This window comes from Peromyscus californicus, unplaced genomic scaffold (assembly GCF_007827085.1).
Source record: "Peromyscus californicus insignis strain IS unplaced genomic scaffold, ASM782708v3 Scaffold_7__1_contigs__length_154581171, whole genome shotgun sequence".
NCBI classification, from domain to species: Eukaryota; Metazoa; Chordata; class Mammalia; order Rodentia; family Cricetidae; genus Peromyscus; species Peromyscus californicus.
The window spans coordinates 108,394,397-108,419,913 of record NW_026294595.1 but is presented as its reverse complement, the minus strand read 5'-3'; the positions used below and the strand labels follow the sequence as shown (position 1 = coordinate 108,419,913).

The 25,517-nt window shown below is 44.0% G+C and overlaps 1 long non-coding RNA gene across 1 annotated transcript in view; it reads left to right on the top strand.

The window, feature by feature from the left end:
- The first annotated feature begins 790 nt into the window (after window positions 1–790).
- Window positions 791–25,517, top strand: part of LOC128101973 (uncharacterized) — a 70,069-nt gene continuing 45,342 nt past the window's right edge. Inside the window, exon 1 of the long non-coding RNA XR_008215280.1 lies at window positions 791–1,000. This is a non-coding gene — a long non-coding RNA (uncharacterized LOC128101973). The remainder of the gene's footprint in view (window positions 1,001–25,517) is intronic.

Below are 25,517 nucleotides of genomic sequence, written 5' to 3'. Positions count from 1 at the left end.
ATACCATGATTTGAGAGCTAACTTGCATGAATACAGTTTCTTCAGCAACAAAAATGTATTTGGTATGTTCCTCTATTATTGAGATCAAGTAATGTGCCTGGATTTGGATGACACAAAATGGTTTGAATTAGAGTCACATAATTGCCATTTAGAGTGGACATAAACTTACTTGAGGGAAGTGGTGAATGAGGATAACAAAGTAACTAATAAACTCTGAAACAAAGCTGATATCTAAGACTTAAACTTCAGAGGTCTTCCAAAAAGAGCCTTTTATCCAGAGGTGGGGGTGAGAGGAAGAAGAGGAGGAGGAGGAGGAGAGGAAAGGGAGAGGGAGGAGAGGAATGGGAGAGAGGGAGAGAGGAGGAGAAGGAGGAGAGAGAGGGAGGGAGGGAGGGAGGGAGGGAGAGAGAGGGAGGGAGGGAGGAGAGAGAGAGAGAGAGAGAGAGAGAGAGAGAGAGAGAGAGAGAGAGAGAGAGAGAGAGAGAGAGAGAGAGAGAGAGAAAGAGATGCATTTGAGCAGTAGGAGTGGTTTTCCCAAGCTGATTTTTCATACAGGGATGACCCAGAGTGGGTCGGAATGTTACCATGTGATCAGTTAGGACCGTGGCCGCGACACAGTCTCAGCACAGAAGTTCAGACTTCCTGCAGCATCATTAAAATAATTGGAAGAGAAAAAAAAATGTTAAGCTCCACAAGCTTGAATCACAAGCCTCTTGGAAAGGTTAATAAGCTTTCTGCTTGTGTGCTCTCCTCCCCTCTCCTTCATGCCCTGCCACCCCCATCCTTCCAGCTCTCAGTGATACTGCGAGGGAAGATTCAAAATAAAGTGTTTTTGTTCCCAGCAGCGGAGTATCTCCTGTCCCTCTGTGGATGCCAAGGAGACTCCTGTTTATGGTGATGGTTGTGGAGCTCCAAGAGAGGGGATGCTTTCCCTCTCACGGCTGGGAGCTACCAAGCTAGATTCATGGGTTCTAGAAGAAGGCAGTCCCGCAGAATAAAGGTATGTCTGGCAGAACAAAGGCGAAAATACTGTACCTGGTCGAGGCCGGAGGGTGGGGGTGGGCGGGTTAGAGGCCATGTGCAGTCTGGGATTGAACTCTGCTAATGAGAGAGAGGCGAACTGCACAGGCCCAAGGAGAGGCAAGAGCTGGCTCTAACTAGAAAAGCAGGAACAGTTTTGCTGTGGCTCCCAGAGAGTGTCTGAGCGTGGAGTTGCTACATGACCATAGATGCTGTGCCAGCTAGAGGGCTGAAGCAATTGGATAATTGGATTTGTGTTGGGAAAGGAGAGAGGAGAGGAGAGAGGAGAGGAGGCGGAGAAGGAGGAAGGGAGGGGGAGAGAGAGAAAGGGAGAAACAGCAGAAGAGTGAAAGATATTGGGCAGAGGGGTAAGATTTCTTCTTTCTCGGCCCTCCTTGGTCTTGGACTGGTCTGTAGTTGAAGGACGATGCCCTTCAGCAGAGGTTTCTGTGCGGTTATCCTCGTTGCTCCCACCCCATAAAGCCTTGGCTTGAAACTGGGTCAAGACATGGTTAATGATTATCCTCAGCAGGCGCGTATTCTGCCTATCCAAGTAGGTATGGCTCGTGCCCGCGCAGGTTTGTAATGGCGGCCAACAGTGCTTTCAGCTTTGTGAAAACAGATGGATTTCTGTGAGCAGAGTCCCGAGCAGAAGAGCGAGGTTGACTTGATCAGAAAGACGCTCAAGGAGCAGAGGAGCAACAGGCAGCCAGCGAAACTCTTCACATCCCTCTGCTCAAACAAAGGTCTCTGGTGGATGGTGAAGGAAACGTGGCTGAGAGTTTGGATGTGGGATGCAAGCATCACAAAGGCCGAGTCCTTGACAACTTCAGCTGCCTTCTTATGAAAGTCAGTTGTGGGCTGAGTGTGCAGCGGGAAGTCCTTCTGGAGCACGGCACATCTCTTCAGCTGAATGCTCTGATGCGCTGAGGGACCTTTCCACTTTGCTTAATCAGTATCTAGTCCCAGTGACTGACACACTTTCTGGCATGATGGGATAGGCAGCCTTTAATAACTGCCATCAAAAAAAAAAGCCATGAAGGTTAACTTCTCAGTGTTTATTAATTGCTTATAAGAAGCCATCCATATGTTCTGCAGCGACCCAGAATTTCTACCTTTTGACTCTCCTCACCACCAGGACATTAAAGCCCTCCACATACTTTAGCTTTGACTAAAGAGGTAAATTGTAGAAAGAAAGCATCAGCTTTAGATGCTGCTGTTAGGGAATGATATGTACCATCTCTGCCCACATTTCACTGGAAAAACTTGATCACCTGGTCTGTGATGATAATCTTGATTGTCAACTTGCTTGGATCTGGGATCAAGCTATGGGCCAATCTTTGAGGGTATTTTCTGAAAGAGTTGGCTGGACATGGAAGACCCTCCCCCATAGCAGGCAGTGCCTTCTCCTGGTAGCCCAGATATCAGGGGATCTGGAGCAGCCACAGTGCTGCTTTTGTCCCCCACCAGCCCCTCCCCCACCTCTACTCTTTGCATGTGATGCATTTACTGTATTGCTGCCCCTGCTGTCATCCTTTGCTGACGTTTCTTCAGGGCTCAGTTTCTTCAGACTTTTCACATGGAATGAGGACCAGTGGCTACCTAGGAATCTTCTAGGCCTTCAGCCTCAGATTGGGACGGCTAAAGTATCCAGCTTTGTGAACTGAGTAGCTGTTGAGTTCTCAACCTCTCCAGCAAGGTGATAGTCATTGTTGGACTACCCAGTGCACATCATCTAAGCCAACCTAATAAATCTCCTTCATGGTATATATTCATTCTCTTGGTTCTGTTCCTCTAGAAAACACCGACTAGACCAAGGTCCAATCCAGTTTCAAAAGGGACTAGAGCTGGAATAAATGTCTGTCTAGACATTGAAGGCAGAGATTGATTTTCATGTCCCTAAGGCTAATACCCGGCGTTCACTTCTACTCCAGGGAGAATCAGCAAAGCAACTGAGGGCGGCAACAGCTTCACAGGACTAAGCATAGAGGGTGATTCCGAACACTTTTGAAAGAAGCTGAGCTCTCGGATCCAGACACATCAGTTCTCAGCCCGAAGCAGATGTCCTAACCCATCTGTCCAGGGTCTGTGAAACGTAAATTCTTATTCATTACTCCTAAATTTTGGGGTGGTTTGATGTAGCAAAGGCTGATGAAAAGGAATGTTTACTACTTCCCACACCTAAGAACTCTCTCTCTCTCTCTCTCTCTCTCTCTCTCTCTCCCTCCTCTCTCTCTCTCTCTCTCTCTCTCTCTCTCTCTCTCTCTCTCTCTCTCTCTCACACACACACACACACACACACACACACACACACACACACACACTTTTCAAGCTACTCTGATACATTATTTATTCTAGGTACATCCTATAATCTGTCCACTTCTAGTTTGTAAATCTTCATTTTGTTTGTTGGCTTGTTTTAAGACTTATTTAAATTTACTTTATGGGTATGAATGTTTTGCCTGCAGGTATGTATATGTACCATGTGGGTACCTGGTGTCCTTGAAGGCCATGTAAAACCACTTTTAAAAGTCAAAACAACCTTAAAGCAGTAACATCCATACATTACAATATTATGGATAGCTTTTACTTATTATTGTACTTGTCATCTTCTACAGACAGTGACGAATACAGTGTAAGCAGGCCTAAGGAGAACCAAGAAAATTGGCAGGATACAGACCATCCGGGTGATTTGGTGGGGCGGGGATTTCCTAAGAATCAGACGTGCTAACTTTAGGCTCACCAAAAGCAGTGGAAAGCCCTTAATTGTGGCAGAAATGGTCTCCCTGATTTAATTACACATTAGGGAAACAGGTCCAAAGGAAATTTTGTATGGTAACTGCATGAAATTATTTATAGTAGACACAGTATAGTTTCAGACACATTGGAGAATGTGTTCAAGAGAAAACACTTAAAGGACTCACTTTTTTTCAGATTAAATGAAATACACCAATCAGAAATGATCAGTGCAAGGCTCTCTCAGCTCCTCATCCCTTCCCTTGGCCAAGCACCCCCTCCAATGTTCCTTTTTCTCCTATTCTGAATGCATCAGTGTCCCAGAAATTCTGGCAGCCCTCCTAGGCCAGCTGCTGCCTCTGACCTGGACATTCCCAGCCTTCTGCAAGGTCACGGGACACGCTGTATCCTGGGATTCCTCTTGTGGACGATGGGAAGGGCTTAGAACTTCATGTTCCCCACTGCGCCCGTGACTCCATCAGCCGGTCTCTGACTGATGGGTACGGTTCACGAGCTCGGGCTTTGACTTCAAGCCTGTTGTCCGGGTTCGATGGGCTTGAATTCAATGTAATCCCAAGTTTATAGATTCAGTCCATCAGACAGCTCATGGAATAAATATCAGCATTCTAGTTTTCTAGAGGACAGTAAAGGTGGAGACCTTCAATGAGAGTCCCTGAGATCACATATAATGAATTAAATGCCTTATTTTTGTACTCCAGAAGCTGAGAAGTGAGGAATGAGTACCTTTGTTTCCCAACGGTTTGAAGTATTCTCTCTAGCTTTCTGGATCCCAGACCCCTCTTAGAGCCCAGGGTCTTACTGGATCTGTGTGAGTTGTGTCCACTGGCCTGCTTGTCTCAGCATCTTTCAGGGGAGCCTCTGCTTCACCTACAAACACCCTGGGCATCTCTAGAACGTGGGCACACAGCAAGTTTCCAATCACTTATTCTTGACTGTGCCGAATTGGAGCCTGATTACAGCTCTGTTTGGCACATGAGCTGTCAACAGATACTGTAGCCAGGAGCTCACAGTCTCTACTGGTCACCTCTTCCTTTTCCTCGTTTCTGTGAAGAAGAGACCAAAGCATATGTGCAGGTGGTTAAGTAAAAGAGAATCAAATAAAACAAAAATAAATGAAAAAAAGAAAAGAAGAATTTCAAGTTGTCGAAAAAAGAGGAACTCAGGACTGCTGGCACAGACCCAAACCTGGAAATCCAAAGAGGTTTGCCTATCACTAATGACCATATAATACGTTCCCAGGGGAGGGGCCGAGGGCAGCTATTAAAATACCGCATCTCTGGTGCTCGGCGGGAGAGGATCCTTCTGAGACACGGGTGCCGTCTGTTCTCCCTTTGGGAGTTAAAATTACAAGTGAAGATTGGATTTGCAAGGTAAAATGTTGAGGAAAGCAGCCGGGGATCTTTCTTTTCCCAGGTCAGGGTTTGGAAATGCCTTGTTGTAGATTTTAAGCGTGGTGATGGGCCAGCTTGTTAAGTGTGCTGTTGGCTGGTTTGTTGAGTGACTGGCAGGGAGCCTCAGGGAACGGAAACTAAGTCATTTGTGGAGTATGAGGTGACCAAAGTAGCCAGAACTAGGCTTTTGTGACGTCTTCCACCAAAACAGTTCTTTCTAAAGGTACTGGCAGCTGTTTCCTTCTAAGTAGACAAAGCTCTCTACTGGAGTGCTCAGGAGGTTTTTGACATTTTGAGTGATCTCCGTGGAAGACGAGACACCCTAATTTGACCGTGTCCTATAGATTTCAATAGAAGACATCCGTAAAAGAGTTTTAAAAGTAGCAAAGCTACACAGAGAAACCCTGTCTCGAAAAACCAAAAAAAAAAGTAGTTTTATTAAGGTATAATTTAACACAGATCACCCATTTTAAGTGAGTAGTTCAGAGTCTGAGCAAATGTATATACTGATAACCCATATTGAAATCAGAACAGGACATTTGGATTATTCCAAAGTAGTTCCTCTTCCCCCTTTACAATCAGGACAGTCCTCAGGCCAAAGAAACCACAGACCTGCCTTTGTCCTTGACGTTGGATTTCCTGTTCCAGAAAGCCAGACACTCATGTGGTGGATAGATTTACATGCAGAAAAAAAAACCCATTCACATAAGATAAAAATGAAGTATTTCTATACTAAGCCTATCTAAGCATCCACAAACAAGGTAATGGAGAAAAAAATGTAGTAAATTTGCACCATAGGTCACTATACAGCAATGGTAATGAGTGCTATATAACTACATGTTACAGACATAGCATGGATAGTTCATAAGTGGTATATTGAATAAAAGCTAGACATAAAAAGAGTATGTATTGAATGATCCATTAGTATGTGTTTATATTAAGTTGATAGTGGCTGCCTGTTCTTGGTATAGTGATTAGAATTGAATGCAGTGGGAACATCTATGGAGCTGGTCAAGTTCTGCTTCCTCATCCGCTTACTTAAGCAGGCATTAGTGTAAACTTTAACATCTGCTGTTAGCAATTTGTTCACTTTTTTCTTTCAGTATAATATTATTCAATAAAGAGTACTAAAAATTTTAAAAAGCTCCTTTCATATTTTCAATTCTCTACTCTCATGCACACACATACTCTCTCTCTCCCTCTCTCTCTCTCTCTCTCTCTCTCTCTCTCTCTCTCTCTCTCACACACACACACACACACACACACACACACACACCACACACACACACACACACACACACACACACATGAACATGATTGTTGGCTCGGTGTGCTGCCGATCTTGGTCCATAAAGTGGGGTATTTTAGTTTAATTTCTGTTGGTATGGCAAAACTCTCTCACAAAAGTGGCTAAAGTGAGGAAAGAGTTTATTTGGCTTGTATTTCTAGGTGGCAGTCCATTCATTATTAAGGAAAGTCAAGGAAGAAACTTAAGAAGGAACTTGAAGTCAGAAACTATAGAGCAAACTTCTTGTGGCTTCCTCACAGGATCATGCTAGCTAGAGAGAGTTAGCCTTCTTGTATGGCTCAGGACCACCTGTCCAGGGAATAGTGCCACCCATGGTGGGCTGGGCCCTCCTCCACCAATTAGTACTTAAGACAGTATCCTGTAGGCATGGCCATAGGCCAGTCTAGTCTGGGCAATCCCTCAATCGAGAATCTCTTCACACATGACTCTAAGCTGTAACAAGTTGATAATCAATGCTAACTAGGGCATGGAGTTAGTGAAGAATCAGGTACCTAGCAGTCCATATCATGGTCAGAAGCCAAGAGTAATTGTGGCAATAGGTTAAGGTACAATAAGTAAGCCATTAAAATCTACTTGTGAGTGTAAATACAAGTGCTAAGTAAATAATCATCCATCATAAAAAATGATGTTAGTCTCTGGAGTGAATCCATGGGAGTTCTGATCCTCGTTTTGACAGCATAGGAAAGGAGTGATGACACTCTAAACCTATCAGTCCCTGATTTCCTTCAGTCTCTCATATACCATAAGGATTCCTGTAACTGAATGTAGGGGTTCCCAAATTAGCCAACAGCAAAAGATTTCTGTACTCTCATTGACAAAGATTAATTCAAAACTAAATTACTTTCTTGTTGGTATAGTAAAATACTGAACAAAAGTAACATTGATTTGGGTCCCATTTTGAGGGTTCTGTCCATCACAGGGAGGAAATTATGGCAACAGGAGCTTGAGGCAGATGGGTAGTATTGCATCCAGAGTCAGGAAGCAGAGAGAAATGGATGCTAATTCTCTGCTCTCTTTCCCCTTTTTATTTAGTTTGAGATCCCAGCCCATTCACTTAGGGGAATTTCCCACCTCTATTAACCCAGTTCTAGGTGGAGTTTTCCTTTCCCAGGGCTTCTCTTAAATTACTACATGGAGACTTAATATTAATTATAAATGCTCAGCCAATAGCTCAGAGTTATTACTAACTAGCTCTTACATTTTAAGTTAACCCCTATTCCTCATTTACACTCTGCCACATGGCAGTACCTTGATTAACACGGCACTTTCATCTCCTTTTTCCACTGCATCTGGCTGGTGACTCCTCTGACTCCACCCTTTTCTTCCCACCATTCTCCCAGTTTGGTTGCCTGCTTATAATTCCTGCCTGGCTACCAGCCAATCCGCCTTTTATTAAACCAATCCAAGTGACAAATCTTTATAGTGTACAAAAGAATTATTCCACACCACCCCAAAAATAAAATCCCCCACAGTGAAGTCTATAGGGTCATTTCCATGGTGATGCTTGTCAAGTTGGCAATAAATATTGAGCATCACAATTTCACTCCTTGTCAACTTGATAGCCTTAACCCAATACAACCCTTTTAAGCCATAAGCTTTCAGCCCTTCCCCCATAGGCTCACGGTCTTCTTATAATGCAGAAGTCATTCAGCCAATTTCAAATTTTCAAGCAGTCTTTAAGAGTCCCAGCCCTGTTTAAAAGTCCAAAGTCTGAGCTGGTGAGATAGCTCTGTAGGTTAAAGTGCTTTCCACTGAAGCCTGGGAGCATGAGTTCAGTGCCCAGAAGCCACGTAAAAGTGGACAGAACCACCTCCATGAAACTGTACACACACACACACACACACACACACATACACACACACACACACACACACACACACACACACACACACACACACACACACACTTTTAACTTTTTAAATGTGTAAATTCCAAAGTCTCTTCTGGGAGTCGGAGAGTCTCTACATTCTCTGAATTGCGAGTACCTATAAGATCAAAACCAAGTTACACAATGCCAGCATTCAATGATATTAATTAAAGTCTTATTCCAAAATAGAAGTCAAGGGACATAGCTAGGGATGACAGGATTAAAGGAGGAACAAAGCCCAGCAGGGAAAATACAAAACTCCACAGCTCCACATCTGGCATCTAAGGATCCTAATGGGGCCATGTAGGTAGCTCCACCCCCACAGCTCTTCTATCTGCAGCATACAACTCCCTTTTGGATCGATTCCATCCATGATTACCACTTTCTTTAGTGGACGTCATGTAGTTCTGGCATCTCCAACATCATGGAGTCTCCACTGAAACTTAAACCCCACCTTCACAACTTCAAGCAGTGGTCAGTCAGGGCATTTTTGAAAGGACTCAGACCGCCACACTGTGTGGCCTCAGCAGCTCTCTGGAACTGTGACACAAGCCTCCCTAACCTCTTGAATACAGGATTTTTCATGCCTGCAAAACAGTACCATGTGGATAATGCTGCCAAGATCTGCTGCCAACTGAGGTTGGAGTCCAATCCTTTTAGACTATGGGGACTATGGTTTTTTGGTCTTTGCATGCTGGTCTTGGGAAAATACTGTCCTAGGCAGTTGTTTGTAAGCAGAGAACTCCTTCAGTAGAATTCTGCATTTAGTTTCTCTCCTTTCAAATGAATTTGCATTTCATGAGATGGAGCCTTCCATGAGTTGGGTCTTGTTATCAAGGTACTTTGTTCTTCTGATGTTGAGAACAGAGTTGCTCATTAATGGCACTAATCTCATTAACACTTACAGCTGCCTTTGAATCTGTCTTGTCTGTAAGGTTAAGTTCACTGGCACTCTTTTCCTCACCAAAATACCTAGTTTTTATATTGTTCAGCTCCACAGCTGGCTCTGTCCTTGTTTCTATCTGAAACTATGATCTCAGTTAACCTAATCTAGAAAAATTTTCCCATACGTGCTCAGAGCTTCATTTCCAGGGTGATGGGTCCTGTCAAGTTGACAATTGGGATAAACCCTCACAAAAATCAGGCACATAATAAATTCAAGATGCTTCTGGCAGTATTCACCATGTTGTATCACATACTTTTGCTTCTGCCTTGATTCTGAACACAAAGGTGTGTACTTTGCACTGCGTGTGGCATCATGCCAGGCAGCCCCAGTGAATGCTTCCTAGTGCAGCTCAATTCAGACACGACTCTGGGTTGTGAATTCAGTGCTTCTATTGCACACATTAAGTATTTTCCCTTTACTGAAACACAATGCTTTAATTGTGGGAAACAAATATTTTTAGTATATCCCTACAAGCATATTTCAGCACATAAGAAAAAATAAGTATATCTTTGGGTATTAGTATATTAAAATGTTTTATTTTAAATTTGGCTGTTTGAGGCTAGAGAGATGGCTCAGTGGCTGCTCTTCCAGAAGATCTGGGTTCGATTCCGAGAACAAACATGGCAACTCATAGCTGTCCATAATTCCAGTTTCAGGGAATGAAATACCCTTTCTTCACCACCATGGACACTGCACACACCTGGTACACAAAACAAACATGCAAGCAAAAATATCCATACACATGAAATAAAATAATTAACAACAACAAAAAACCAAAGCTTTAAAGAAATAAAATTAATCGTTTCAGTTGGTCATTTAAGATTTAAAAAAAAAATCACGAAATTAATTTTAAGTTAGGATTAGAAGAGAATTTCCAACCATTCATGAAATGGCCCAAACAAGATTTCTGATGTTTCTGCTCTTTTGTAGTGTATATTTACAGGAGGCAGAATTCTCAGCACTGATGATAATAAAATCAAAGTATCTACTTGGAAAATTGTTGAAAATGCTTTGTGATTTTTCAGTCTAATTTTGAGTGCCAAATCTACCTACCAAATAGTCAAACAACAACAAAAACCTTCACTTTGAAATCATTTAGACTTACAGAAAAGTTGCACAAATAATACAAAAAGTTCTTATATGCCTTTTGTCCAGCTTCCCCTGAGAGTGTGCCTGAAATGACTGCAATATAGTGATTGGAATAAGCATGTTCAGTTCAACAGAGTTTAACTGAGCAAAGGACAATTTGGAAGTTGAACAGCTCTCCAGATCACAGTTCCACACCCCAGCAGCCTGCTGTGATTGACTGAAAACAGGTATAGAAACAGCTTGATTGGTGAGAGCCCCACATTTGAATATGGCCTTTCAATTGGCTGGTTATGATAGGTTGAAGCTTGGCTGCTGTGATTGGCTGAGAATCACCTGTTCATTTTAATAGAGGGTTGGCAAAGCCTCCTTCTGTTCATGTTCTGTTAGGCTACAGTTCATGAAGAGTCAAAGGAAAGGCATCTTCAGGCTAAATTTAACTCAACATCTTGTCACCCAACTGCAGTTATTTTTGAATTCCACTGTATTTTTTCCATTAATGTTTTCTCTGTGTTCTGGGATCTAATGTAGGACTTAAGGTCCCACTGAGTTATGTATCTTTGTTTTTCTCTAATCTGTCTTCACTGAAAGACACTATGAACTATTTCACTTTTGCAGAATACTCTTCAGTTATTTTATAGTACGTCTGTCTGTTTAGATTTATCTTATTCTTCATAATTAAATTGATGCTATGAATTTTTGTCAAAAAGGGTGATGTTATGTCCTCACTGCATGCCAGAAAGAACAGTTTGAATGTCTTGTTACAAGAGTCAACACTGATCACTCACCAGATAGCATTTTACCAGAATGAGGTAGGGAAGTACGGGTTTACATGGCAGGAAGCAAGTGCACAGAGACACTGACAACTAATAACTGTGATACATCTTTATACACAAAGCACCATATTTATCACTTCACTAAAATCAATTAAGTTGATATCTAGATCACAATGGTATCACATGGCCTGGGTCTCCATGACAATAAAGGTCATTTATCTGATATCAGAACCAGTGTCTGGGCATCAGCATCCACACTATAGGATTCAAGGAAGTCACTGGAAAGATGGGGTGTCAGGAGGGAATCTGGACATTGTAAAGAGCAGGTTATTGTTTGAAGTCACTAGATGAGACCTAGCCACAGACACTACTGTCCTAGGCTCACAGGGCTTTCCCGAATTGTTCTCTTCAGAGGTGGTCTGCCGGAAGGGTTTGAGGCCCTGAGATGTGGTTCTGCTTGCTGATACTCTCATGCTACTGTTCATTTTAGAATCTTCTTTTCCATTTGCAAACCAGTGACACCTAGAAAACAGTAAGCAGTGTCTGCTCAGCTACTAACCCGTCAATGAAAGGTCTTTCCAGAGCAGCAACATAGCATGGCAAGCAGTGTAGAGATTCCCAGCCTGGCACTCCACCTCAGTCTCAACTCCACAGCATGACAACTGGGTAACTCTGAGACTCATAAAACAACACTGAGTTCTGGAAAACGTGGAGAGAGCATCGTCTCATTTATAATGTAGGATAACAATAATGTGTTCTCTCCTGACTTACAAAGGGCGTCCAAACCCATCATGCTTTATTTTTACTACACTGGATTACATCTTTTGCTACTTAGTTGGCCTTTTTGCAGGAAAAAAAATCTGCCTTTGCTGTGTCCTCACAAGGAACTCTGAGAGTTTGGGTTTGGGCTCTAGAATTGGACTCCTGAGAAGAACTGAGTGATTCGAGAGCAGCTCATAGATCTCCGTGGTGCCAAAGCCATAGCAGCCACATGATTCTTTTTTAAATGGCACTGGTACAGAGAAGGAAGCTGTCTAATGACTCAGCGGTAATTAACCTCCAACCCTCAAAATGCTTGCACATCTTGGTATGCTCCTGAAGGAAGCATAAATGCAGAGAGTCGGCAGTTTGGAGCTGGCGACCAGCCGGGATGATTGAGATTTTATGGCAAACAGTGAACAAGGATAGATTTCCCTTCTGGTCATATAACTGCTAGCAGCATTTCCAAGTAGAGGGAAATCCTGGTTTGAAATAAAACAAAGCTGTTGTAGAACACATCTTGAGCATGCCAGAGTTTGAGTGGAGGATGATTCCTCCAAAAGTGGAGGAAACAACCTGAATGTTGATGGGAATGTGTACATGTGGTCATAGTGTAGGTCACTAGGAAGCATGATACGTGGGTCACCAAAAAGAGCTTTTCTCCTGTTTTCTTGGGTGGTACCAGAGAAGCAGCAATGCCTGTTCAGGACTTCACTGCCTCATGTACAAACCTGTGAGAATGTTTATGTTCAGATGCCTGGAGATGCCACATGTAACCCCAGGTGACTGATGTCAGGAACACACAGTGGGTGCTTCATAAGCCTGTGGGCTTCATAAGCCGTGGGTGAGTTTAGAAGAATCCGCACTTGGTACAAATCCTTGGGTACAGCTGTGGGTGTGCTTGCAGTCATCTCCATAGCCTGATATGGATGTCTGCACCTTGTTTTACCAGAGCTGACAAGTATACGTTCAGCAGCACCTATCAGCATTCCTGAAGGCCTTCCGAGTGGAAAGCCTGCTGCCTGGCATCGTGATCTTCAGTTCCCTCTGTGCCAAGAACTTCCCAGGAAAACGCAAATAATGAGTCTCACTCTTAAGCTTTTCAAACAAAGAACACAAGGATTTTATTTAACCAAATGAGGCAGTATTTTTTTTTATTATAACTCTCTCCTTAAGCCAGCCAGAACTCCTAAACATCACTTTCCAAAAATAATGACTTGGAATGCTATATGCAAATAAGATTCACAACACAAAAAAAGAGCAACAGAGACACCCCAAAAGCAAGAATGAATGAGGCAAGCACTCTTGCCTGCTGTTGAGTTAGTGACACATTTCTGTCAGATAGATGATCTTAACACACTAGGACATACTCTGCTGTGTCTCCATGTACATGGAATTCCAATGGTCTCTCATGCTAGAGACTGGCAGCCTTATGAAAAAGGATGCTATCCTAATTAAAACTGCTTTCAGTCAGGCACGGTGGCTCATGCCTGTCACCCCAGCACTCAGATGGCTGCCCAAGAGGATTACAAGCTCAAGGCCAGCCTGGGCTACATAGCAGCCCTTGTCTCCAAAACGTTGCAATTCTTGGTATGTCTTGGCTTCAAGCGGTAGCACTTTAATCTTGGTCTCTGTTGTCACCTTGTGGGTCTCTTCTTTTCTTAAGAGCACCAGTCATATTGGGTTCAGGACCATCACCATTCCCGAATGACCTCATTATATGCAACAGTCCTATTTCCAAACAAGGGCACACTCTATTAGGCCTTCAGCAAATATTTTTAGGGAACACAGTTCAAAGCATGCATCCATCTACTTGCAAACATCTGTTAAATAGGAACAAATAAAGCTAAAGATGTTCTGTACATAAGGAGTTGGAGAAACAAAACAGTCGATGGCAGATATATGATAAGCAACCTATTGTCTATGATGGCCATCATGCTATGCACGTCTGTGTACCCATCTCCCAAGCACACTGCACTTATATACTGAATGGACAGTGAAGTTTGTTGGCTTAACTATTTGACCAGAGCATGCACTTCTCTACATAGGCTGTGTTGCAGTTTAATTTCTTCCTAGAAACTCTTACCACACCAAGAGTTGAGTGTTTCCCAAAGGCTACCATTTGGTTGTTTGGCTTTCTAAGAGAGAGGAGACTTTTCTGCTAAAACTCACCAAAATACTCTAATAATCCTGTTCTCTCTCGATGAATCCAGGGTCTCTTCACCTGTTGTGACACCCTCACCCACCTTGGTATTTGATGAGAGTTAGAATGACTGTGGTATGCCTTCGGTTTTCATTTTTTTTTCTAGTTCACACAAGTCAGCTGCTGCAAGAGCTAGTAGTGTACACACTTATTCTAGACAACCAGCCTATGGCAGTCATCCTAGACCTAAACTAGCCAAGTGCAGCTTGACCAGGTATCTGTACAGAGATGGAGTCAGTCTGATGGAAGCAGTTCCTTCTCTTGAACATTTCCATCACATCTGCAGTATCAGGCAACACTCCACCCCTCCCCGGATTTTAATCTCCTCTGATTTTCAGTATAACCTACCACTGCAACTTCTTTCTTTTCCCTTCCGTTTCTCTTCTTCCCGAATTAGCAATCCAGTGCATGAGCTGATCTCAATACGTATGTCCAGTGGTTCCCCAGTGTTGACTAGCATTGCCGTAGCATGACCTTATCATTGTTTTACCTCTTTTGTTTCAGTTACCCATGATCAACTGAAGGCCAGGCGTATTAAACAGAAAATTCCAGAAGTACATGAAAGTTTTATTGGTGTGCCATTCTGAGTGGTGATATGAAATGGACCCATTGCAGCTTTGTGTAGCCTGTGGCTTGAACTGTTTCTTTGAAGGTGTATCCATGCTGTACCTATGTAAGATTGACCTGTTAGTAACTTTGTAACCATCTGGGTTATCAGACAGACTCCAAGGTATTAGTATTGCTATCTCAGGGCTCATGTTCACGTACACCCGATTTCATTTCATAATGACCCCAAAGCACAGGAGTAGTGATGTTGATAATTCGGATATGCCACAGAGAAGGTAAAAAGAGATTCTTTTCAATAAAAAAAGTGAATGTTTTTGATTTAGTAAATAAGAGCAAAATAAAGTACCCTAAGGTTGCCCTGGCTTATACCTTCTGAAAGAATTGGTTTTGAAATTGTGAAGAAGGAACAAAGACAATTGTGCTATCTGCTCTCAAGCCACAGAACAGCCTTTTATAAGGAAAGGAGGAAAAAGCATGGAAGCTGTGGCTAGTGTTCAGCACCCATCATTTTGGCTGTTCACCGGGCATCCTGGAACAGATCCCAGTAGGTTACTGGGATACTATATGTGTGCGCATAGCACCGTGTTTCCTCCCTCCCTTCACCATGATTCCCGGTCCACTGATGTCACCTTGGCTGTGTGATCTACCTTGGTTCTTGGGATGTGAGTAGCTGCTTCTAGATATTCCATTTCTGTGCAAAGGCTTACAAAATTAAAAACAAACAAACAAGCGTGCTCCTCTGATTGATCCTGTGCCTTCTCTTATTCTGCTCCTCCACGGTGATGACACCATGTCCCAGATGCTTGCAGCCAGGAACAGACTAGGAGACACAGTGCCCAGTCCACACGAGATATGTCAGGTGTCATGCTGTGAAAAGTCACTAAATCTTGCAGTCGTTACATAAGATTAAGTGAAATACAGCAATCACAACCAACCACTCTCAAGTTTACCATGGTTGTGCCCTGGCGCTACACAGTCCACATTTCTGTCTCTAAGTCTTGCTGACGTCTCCTACTCAGTTGGTTTAAAAATTAACCATTAAGGTTTTGCATTTTTTTTCTATGAAGTTCCTCCTTTTGACTTCCCTGTTTCTATAAATAATGACCTTGATCCTGGAGGCAATGTGGACTTTAAACCCTGGAATCAGCTTCCAATTTCCCTCTCTTTGTTTTACTACCTCTACATTTAGTGAACTGCCAACTTGAAACTTCCTGTCTGTATTTCAACAGGTGTTTGTGAATGCCTACTCTGGATACCTTTCGTGTCTGTAGGGCTCAGGGATGATAAAGCACCAACCTACCACCAAGAAATTTCCAGCCTTATCTGGGGATAATGTCATAAAGATGATTTCAGTTCAACAGAATTCAGGCAGTGATAAAATTGTCTTGGCTACGGAGAGGAGGGATGGTTGACCTAGCCTGGGCATTCATAGAGATCACCTTGCGGGCACAGTAATCTGAATGAGCTTCCTGATTGTGGTGTTTCTCACTTCACACTTGTCCACAGCTTACCACTGCTCAGCCTTCACCTCCTCAGTGTGGCTTTGATGCCATAGGACATCAGAATATCTGTATGTATGATCCTACTAGTCCCTCACCATTCCAGTTTGCCCAGCTCTTCCCTGCTTTTCTTGGGCATTGGGTCTGGATATATCACTTCTCTTTCTCAATGCCTAACTGCTAGAACCTGCACTTATTTCAAGACTCTTTAAAAAATATCCCTTCTTCCATAAACCTTCCTCAGTTACATACAAACTGTCTTTTGTTTGTTTGTTTGTCTTTTGTTTTTTTTTGAGACAGGGTTTCTCTGTGTAGTTTTGGTGTCTGTCCTGGATCTTGCTCTGTAGACCAGGCTGGCCTCGAACTCACAGAGATCCCCCTGGCTCTGCCTCCCGAGTGCTGGGATTAAAGGCATATACCACCACTGCCCAGCTATGAATATTCTTTAAGAACTAAATCATAAATAACCAAATGAAACAGAGAGTTACCCCTGGGCTGGTGGGTTCCCTGGAGGACCTAAAAAAGAATGACTTTGAGAAGCAATTTATAGACATCCAGTGTGTGGAGACATAGCCATCCCTAGACCCAGATGATGTGCCTCAGGACCAGGATCCTGCAGAGAGAAGGTGCTATACCAAGTGGGCAGTCATCGACCCAGTGCAGATTATAAAGCAATAGTATGCAGGAGAAGCCTGAATGGATTTCATGTTTTAAGAAAATTCATGTATTGTTTACTCTTTTCTGGATTACTCCTGGGGAAGGATCGTGAAGGTGAGTGTGTGTTTCTACCCAGCCATGCTTGCCTCACTATAGCAATGCCGTAATTTCCTTTTCACACCTGTATTTAAGTGAGACATGAACAAAAATCAAGTATCATTGTCCTAAGCCTCAGCTCACACTTAATGAAAAAGCCAGTGTGAATTATTTATGGAATGTCATACTTCGGGTTTTAAATTCAATATATTGTGATACATGTGCTACATAATTTAAGAGGTGGACAGATTACAATATGGCACCTGCCCATGCTTCTCCGCTCTGTCATTTTCACTGTCTGGGTGAAGTCTCAACACATATCAGTGCTTTAGCAGAGGTCCTCCAATTCTTCCCCTTAAAATAAGGCAGAATCTGAGCCCTAAAGGGAAAGCAAAGCGTTTGGCTCTGCCCGGCACTCATATGGCAAACGATTTAACAGTCCATTCTCAGCCTCGGGAAGTCCCTGAAACATGCTGTGAGCAGAGGGATCAAATGCAGGCAGAGAAAACCTTCCCGGCTGGCCAGCTTTTGCTGCCTTCGGGTCACCGCTGCTGCTGGTGTTTTAAGTTTTTCATTTGCGCTTACTCCCAGTCTGTCCCCCTCTGCGGGCCGGAACCCACGCTGACTGTCTGGCCGGTTGCTTTCCTCTGTTTTCCTTCCCATTAGTAATTATTTATTAGTCTCTGAGGCGCAGCCCAGGATTGTTCACGGTCTTTCTCCCACTTCCTCCAGCCCATTTGGTCACCGCTGAGTGTTCAGAAGGGGAAAGTCGGCTCTGACATGACCGGTTATGTGGACCTGGAGTGGTTCACTGGAAAAGCTATACAATTACAGATTCCCTGGCACCGTCTTCTCTTAGCCTCTCGGCCAGGAGAGAGTGATTGCAGAGGAAGTGTGGTTCTAGGCTTAGAACAAACCGGGGTAGAGAAGTCTGGCCCAAGCTCTGTCTCCTGGCTTCTCCACTAACTCCAAGTCTTAAAACCCTTAGGCAACTGCCTTTCACCTCCCCCAAGGTAAGACAGCTTTGGTAACAGACACCCTCTCGCCTGGTATACATGAGTGGAAAACAGAAAACAGTCCACTGAGCTTTCGAGGTCAAAAGGGGTGTTTTATTGTGATTTGACATGCTGAGTTGGGAGTACTATTTTATCATTAGGAGGTTTCCTCCTCCTCCTCCTCCTCTGAGCAGGGACAGAGAGCTGGGGTCATTGGAAGCAGTTTATAGCAACTCTTCCCTCTTCCAACTGCAATCAACCTCCCTAGTTTTAGATTAGTGCTCACAGAAACTTAATTGGCACCGTGTTACCTGGTGATCTTGTTATATGCTGATTTCCATTCAGGAGCCTGAGCGAGGGCCAGGGCCTGCCTTTCTAACAAGCTGGCAGGGGGTGCCATGCCCCTGGTGTCCAGGCCACACTTGGCAGGTGCTGGATCCCTTTCCACCCCACCTCATGTGCGCTGCTCTCCTCTCTGGCCACCCTTCCCACTCTCCCTGTAAACTCACCACTTTTGTGTCCCATTGTCGCAGATTCTGGCACAGTTTCACGGCTTAAAACTACTTTTTCACGGGCCGGGCGGTGGTGGCGCACGCCTTTAATCCCAGCACTCGGGAGGCAGAGCCAGGCGGATCTCTGTGAGTTCGAGGCCAGCCTGGACTACCAAGTGAGTTCCAGGAAAGGCGCAAAGCTACACAGAGAAACCCTGTCTCGAAAAACCAAAAAAAAAAAAAAAAACTACTTTTTCACTGTCGTGTGGCAATACCTCACCCTTGTTTAGGTTTCTGTAACCTACTGCCTTTTCTCGCCACTGTCACTTATGATCGGATCCGTCTTAGTCACTGTGGATACCGGCCCTTGAGTCACGACGATCATTGCCAAGCTGCATCCTGTCATAGTCTAGGAGGTCCAGAGTCAGCCCCCCCTAACAGTGGCACTTACGAATATATTTTTCCTGTGTTGAAAAAGTGAACATGAACTTCAGCTCCCCTGCACAGCAGGTGCTACCGCAAGAGCCGATCCCAGACTTGGCTGCTACCCAGAACTGCAATGTGTCTGAGAACTTAAACCTTGATATCCTATGCCATGACCTCCTGTCCTCTCCTATCCCTCTACCCTCCCCATGGTGACCCTTTTCTTCTGGTGCCTCCATTTTTGAGATTCCACAGCCTTGACAAATGCAGCCTGGCTCTTTTGTGTGAGTGCCGAGCCGTGCTCAGGCACATTCTGTCTCTGGGTTTCTGTCCTGTCTTCACTGTATCTACACCATGACCACCATCACATGCCCTTATTTTCTGGAAAACTACACATGGAGGGGAAGATTCACCAGCTGTGCCAATGGGTACCAGCACAAACATAGACTCATAATATTCGCTGGGCCTTTGCACCGCCCAACCGTTCACGCAGCTCCCAAGTTCCTGAGTCCTTCATCGGGGCTTTGACTCCCTCCTCAAAACTCTGGCTGACATAACAGCCCTGAACATCCACACACCTTCCAACTCGGAAAATACTCGCTTGCAGTAAAATGAGAGACGTCTTCCTAGATGATAATGATATTCATAATACCCACTTCAGAGGGCTGTCGCCAGGATTTAAGGTGCCAACTCGTGAAGCATTTACTATGGCATGTAAGGCACATGCAGTACACAGGTGGCATCAAGCAAAGACTGTATTATTATTACAAAGTCGGATTTGAAAGCGAATACCCCCAAAGAGGCCTAGGAAGTGAAGCATGCTGTTTGGAACACAGTGGTGTGGACGCCGCTGTAGGCCTGTCTCCCCACCAAACCCGTCTTTACTGACTTCTGTCCCTCCATTCTCAGACGGTGAGATGTCCTGCCTTCTGGTATAGCCACACCCAATCACCCCCGCATGCCAGCTGTTTCTTTCTGCTCCTCGTTTCTTCCAGACTCAGATCGGTTTTCCCCATCAAATTTCTTCATCCCCAGTCTCTTCCCGACACCTTTTCCGACACGCTGAGACATATCATATAAAGTTACCCTGCGTGACTTCCAGCCTGGTCTCCCACAGCCTCCCTGCCTCATGCATTTGGTGGCTTCCATTCATTCCATTTACATACTCTGCCATTTTACCCCTCGATATTTTACTGGAGTCTTTCCTACATGAGATGTCTTTCATGGCTGTATAGTCTGGTAAACGCGGATTCAAGGTACAGACATGGGTTGAATGCCTTCACAAAGGCTTCCGGGACTCCCAGCTTCCCAATTAGTAGCCCCAACTCCAGGCATCCACACCTGGGTTTGGCTCTAGCAACTTCACCCTATTTCCATATCTTCTGGGTTATCTGTTCACACGGTGTCTTCCTTGTAGACTGAGTACTCCTTGAGGGCGAGGACCTTGCTTTCTTTGTGGTCCTGTCCTGAGCAACTGGAAAAGTGCTTGAAACAGTGTGGTGAAGAAATAAATAGGTGAATTACTGAGTAAGACTCACTCACAAAACAAATATTATCTTCTCTGCTGCCCTGGTTTCAAACGGCTTCGTTGAAGAAGGCTCTTCATCTGGGTGGGAGGCAGATACACATGTATCGCACAGTCAGCTTTTAAAGCTTACATCCGTAATAACAGTAATAACAGTACAATTCTGACATAACACTGACTATTGACTGTAGTGATTCACACACACCACGCCACTGAACCCCTATGGCAGCACTTGAAGGTAATGTTATTATCGTAATTCCAGAGGCAAGCCGAGGATCAGAGAGGTCAGGCACCTCACCAAGAGGTTGTACAGCTAGTTCTCAAAAACGGAGCCAGCTTGGCTGAAGGATGCAAGCCTCCTTTTAGTCTTTGGTGACTCGTTCCCGGATCCTGATCTCGTCTCCCCGGTCACAAGCCGGGCTTTTCCTCTAAGACTGCAACTTCAGCAACTTGCTTCCCTCCGCTGTGTCCAAGCACCGTCACCACAGTGACATTCTGTTCTGGAGCCATCCATTTCATCCCTGGCACATAATGATTATTTCTAAGAAGCCCAAGGGTTCAGAGATTTCGTTTCTTAATAACCATTAAGCAATGAAGCGCCACTTAGTACTGTTTACCTTGTGTAATTAGGTCTCTACAGCAGCCGGGCCTCCTATGCCCTGTCTTCACTGGAGCACTGCTTGAGGTGGTTGTGAATGGTGAATTCTGGTTGGTCATTTCCTTTCTGGCTTTGTGGCTAGTGACACCCTAGTGTATCATGAGTGCAGGACAACCACCTTGGACAAGGAGTGAGTGAAAAGCCAGGGCCAAGCAGATTAGGAAGCTGAGCGGATCAGGCCTAAGGTGTGTGGTCCTCTGAGGAAGTCTCTGATGGGTCAGGCCAAGTGAATGACGTCCCCTCCACCTGCAAGAAGAGCTTATAGTATCGCACATCTTCTGAGGCTGCCCAAGGGGACACTCTAGACCCTGGATTTAGGAGGAAATCAGGGTAAAAGGACTTTTTATCAAAGGTTTATTTGATCCTTATCATCGCTCTCCACCGCCAGGTATGTGGACTGTCATCTTATATACAGGATTGCAGTATGACTTTTTTTTTTTTTGAAGTCTGATTTCTTTAGACTTGAGTTGCTGGATGAATAACTATCAGAGTTTGTTGGGTTGGGTTTTGTTTTGTGAGACTTCCACTATCACCAGACTTTCCCAGCTTTCTCTGACCTACAACCTGAAGTGCTGCTGTCCATGTTATTATTGATATAATCTCTTAGCTAATAACTCTTACATCTTAACTTTATTTCCTGTTTAACACACCCTTGAAGTTTGCATTCACCTGCCACAGTACACTCAGTTAAATTGAGAAAAGATGTGTTTCCCTTAATAAATAGGAAAGCATGCAAGTGTGTGTGTGTGTGTGTGTGTGTGTGTGTGTGTGTGTGTGTAAAATAATAAATGTGAGCAGAGAAGAGATTACAATCAATTTGAATTGTCTGCACATTTTTTGGAGGTCAACTACCCTTGAATGTATATCCTCTGGGTATACTTGCTAGAAATGTTACAAGTGGGTCTTCCTGTTGCTAGTTTGTTAAAGTCTCATTATAGGATGGGATCATACCGTGAAATTTTATGTCTTTCCACAGGGCTATTTTATCTTTGAGAAGTAACCTTCAGTTTGTTAAAGGCCAAGTGCTTTGAGGATGCAGCTGAGACCGTTTTGATTTATAATTCACTTTTAAACCTTCTGACTCGATCCCTCTTATTTCCTGAAACGAGTGCACACAAAGTGGTAATGCCTTTGCTGGCTTACCTTGAGGTATTAGCCACTTCTTAGGGTTACTCCAAACAGGCTGCTCAGACCCCAGTACACACAGTTCTTCCTCCACTCTGCAGACAGGTAGACAGCCTGGAGCTCACAGAGATCTCCTATATCCCAACAATATGGAGCTCACATTTCCATCTGGGGCTGTTTACTGAGGACAGGCTGTGTGGAAGGCGGAAGTGATGGGAGAAAAGCAATTCCAGATCACAGCGTTCCTGGAAATTTGTCTCCTTGATACACTTTGATAAGAGCTGATGTTTGAATTACAACTGAAAGGGCCTACTTTCTACATGTAGAGTTAAACCCATTTTTTCAGTGTAAATAGGGCCCCTTTTCCAGTGTTATTTTTCCATATGAAGTCAAAATATTCCAATTGTAACATCATCGCCACTTGTGGAGGTTATCCAAAATTAAGTCTACTGTCCTGAATGAAATTATACAGCAAATGAAAACACAAGAATGAAATGCATGGTCCTTCGTCTGTTCTCTGCCATACATGTGGGGTACAATAAAGATGACCCATGGAGGAGGAGGCTTAGGTCAAGTTCTCTGGGAGAAGTTAAGGAAGTATCAAATTAACCCGCCTGACACCTTATCAGTCAGTTTTGAGTAATCAACTTAGTTAACATTCTTCCCATCTACAAAACATTAAGTCATGCACCATGGTTACGGAAATCTCCCAGCGACACAAGGTATGGCTGGAATGTGAGGAAATGTCAGATTAGGAGGACTTTTCCCAATAGAAGTGTGTGAGCAATTCCCTGGGGACTTTAGCCTGTTCTAATCTGAGTAAAGTCCTCTTCAATTAGATTAGGACTATCACTCATCCGTAATGTGTTCACTGTTTGATGGCTACACCAGGTCCTGATGGAAACCACTAAGTACTACGAAGAGCAACCATGCATGGGATGCCAACTGTTGTGCCGCACCATGACCACAGCACAGGACACACGACGTGGTTGCCTGGTGAACTTGGGCTTGTTCTTCATGTTTGCAAGAAGATGGGCTCCTAGGTAATCTGCTTCCATTTCCCTTTATAACAGAACAAAACAAAACAGCAGCAGAAAACCAAGAACCTCTGTAGTGAGCCCAGGCAGACATGAAGAAAACTTCCTTGACCTTCCAAAACGGGCCAATCTTGGGGGTGTGGGGGTCCTAGAAAACAGAGGCACAATAAATTCTTGGTGGATATTTAGGCATTTTCCTATCCACTAAAGATAATCCTCTGCTTATTAAAATATATATAGATATCAGAGTTACACATGAAACTCTGAAAACTGTACCTGCTTATATCTGAGGTCAGAGCCATGCTGTATGCAGTTGGTGGTCCCAGAGGCCAGCAGGACATGGCACAGCTCCCCACCCCTGGAGTTGTGGGGGTTCTGTCTCTCTGCAGTGCTTTGGGCGTGTAAGATGTTAGAAAAATTGACAAGGGCACCACTGAAAGGAAACCATGTAAGTACAACCCAAGATAGCTGTTTCTTTGCAACTTTATAGTAACTGTGCCCTTATCTCCTTGTTCCTTCAGGTGACTGCCAAATGTCTGCACAAAAGCTCCCCTCACGTCTGATTAGTGGGCATTGCCGGCCTCTCTGTTGTTTCCAGAGCAGGGGCTGTACAACTGGGTATATGGACAATACAGGCTAAGTGAGATCACACTGTCAGCCCCTCCAGCAACCCTTCTACAGAGACTTTTGTCCTCATCCGATGGAGGTAGAGGCACCTGTGAGATGTCTTTACTACCAAAAAGGAGATGGGATGAATGGCATGTCCTCCTTCACCACTGTGCCTGTATAAAACATTCCTCCTTTATATTGTTATTTTTTCCAGTCTTCTGTCCAAAGATCTGTATTTGGGGAAATCTTTTCAGCCAAAAATTTACAATACTGGCACTCTCCTACTTCCGGCCCCCACCATTAGCACAGTAGAGAGGCTTCCATCTTGAATTCAGCCTGAGGCACCCAGAATCATTCAGACACTGTTTCAGTTATCTATGACTATCCACAGCATATCACCTTTAGAACATCGTCCCTTGAAATAGCAATCATTTCTTTGTTCATGATCCTGTGTGTCAGGAATTTGGGCAGGGAAGAGTGGCCAGTCTGATACATGGAGGGTGGCTAAATCAACCTCTTGCAGCTGTACTAGTTAGCTAGGCTGGGCTGGGCTGGGCTGGGCTGGGCTGAGGGTCCATCATGACCTGGCCTTGGTTCTCCTTGTCTGAAGGGACATCTTGATTTTCCTCCTTATGGCCTCTCTTTGTGGTATCTTCTCCTTCAGCTGTCTCTCACCAGATGGCTTCTCTCTCTTTACCACGTCAGCCTGAGCTTTTATAATTTGCTGTCTTAGAATAGGAGCAAGGGTTAAAACGTAAGTTATAGAAGACTCCATGAAGTTGGGAGGGGTGAGGAGTAGGGGATAGATCAAGAAGGAGTTAAGGGGAAGGGTTAGGGGTATTGACAGATAAAATACGTTATATGCATGTGTGATGTTCTCAAAGAATCGATACAAATATTATATTAAAGACCATGTTATAAGCTATCTCTCCAAGGGCTGTTTGGAAATCCCAGAACATTCCTTCTGCAACTTTCAACTGGTCAGAGCAAAGTTCAGTAACAGCCCATACTCAAGAGATGGAGAAGTAGATTCTCCTTTTATGCAGAAGTGGTGTGACTATTGTCTCTATAGGCAATCTACTCCAGAACCTGTGATTAGAAGGCTGGCCATTGCTGTTCTCAGGATGACCAATTTGATGCATGAAGTAGTCTCCAAAGTCTTGCCTGGCCCAGTCTCCATTTGTATCTTCATCAGAACAGACATGTAATATGCCTTAGCTGAACTTTGTCCACTCAAGATGACACCTGGCATCCCTTGGTATTTACGTGTTCATCAGAACAGATATGTAATACGCCTTAACTGAACTTTGACCACTCAAGATGGCCCCTGGCATCCATTGGTATTTATGTGTTCATCAGAACAGACATATAATATGCCTTAGCTGAACTTTGTCCACTCCAGATGGCCCCTGGCATCCATTGGTATGCATAATCAGGACTTGGTCACTGTTCGTGTGTCAGAGAGAGTTTTTAAAGACATTAGTCTAGCTTTCCAAGAGAATGGAAGGAAGCGTTGATTCTCACCTGAGCTCCCTATAGCTAGCCTTGTTGCTCATTCTGCATTGCCCTGAAGATATTTCTTAGGTCCTTGGTGGTTGAGTCTGCCTCAAACTTTCCCAAATCAAAGTATAAGGGCTCTTATTTGCTTTATATGTCTGTTCTTTAATGTAGACCATATGTTTTAGCTTATTCTGCCTACCCTTTCTCTAAGTCCCATCTCT